A 281-nucleotide genomic window follows, 5' to 3' on the forward strand; every position below is an offset into this window, starting at 1 on the left:
TACGTAGCACGCTGCAGCCGGTCTCCACGGCCCGGGAGAAGGTGTGCCGCAGCCGGCACAAGGCGCACGGTATGGACTGCCCCGTGCCCGGTTCCCGCTGAGCAGCAGCCGGTACCCCGCATCCAGAGCGCAGCAGCCGGGGCCAGTACCCGTTGCGCAAAGCACCGGGTGCGCGATTCTCTATTCCCGGTGCGCGGTACCCAGCGCGCGATGCTCAGTCCCCGGTGCCGGTGCCCGGTCGCCGCCCCCGCGCCGCCCCCCGCGCCGCCCCCGGTGCCGCC

General features: G+C 74.7%; 1 protein-coding gene across 1 annotated transcript in view; it reads left to right on the forward strand.

The window, feature by feature from the left end:
• Positions 1-246: 246 nt before the first annotated feature.
• Positions 247-281, forward strand: part of LOC121335742 (sterol 26-hydroxylase, mitochondrial) — a 5,315-nt gene continuing 5,280 nt past the window's right edge. Inside the window, exon 1 of the mRNA XM_041404150.1 lies at positions 247-281. This exon is cut by the window's right edge and continues 158 nt beyond it. The gene's annotated coding sequence lies outside the window, so the exon portion shown is untranslated.

Source organism: Onychostruthus taczanowskii, unplaced genomic scaffold (genome assembly GCF_017590055.1).
Source record: "Onychostruthus taczanowskii isolate IOZ18803 unplaced genomic scaffold, ASM1759005v1 scaffold10, whole genome shotgun sequence".
In the NCBI taxonomy this organism is placed as follows: Eukaryota; Metazoa; Chordata; class Aves; order Passeriformes; family Passeridae; genus Onychostruthus; species Onychostruthus taczanowskii.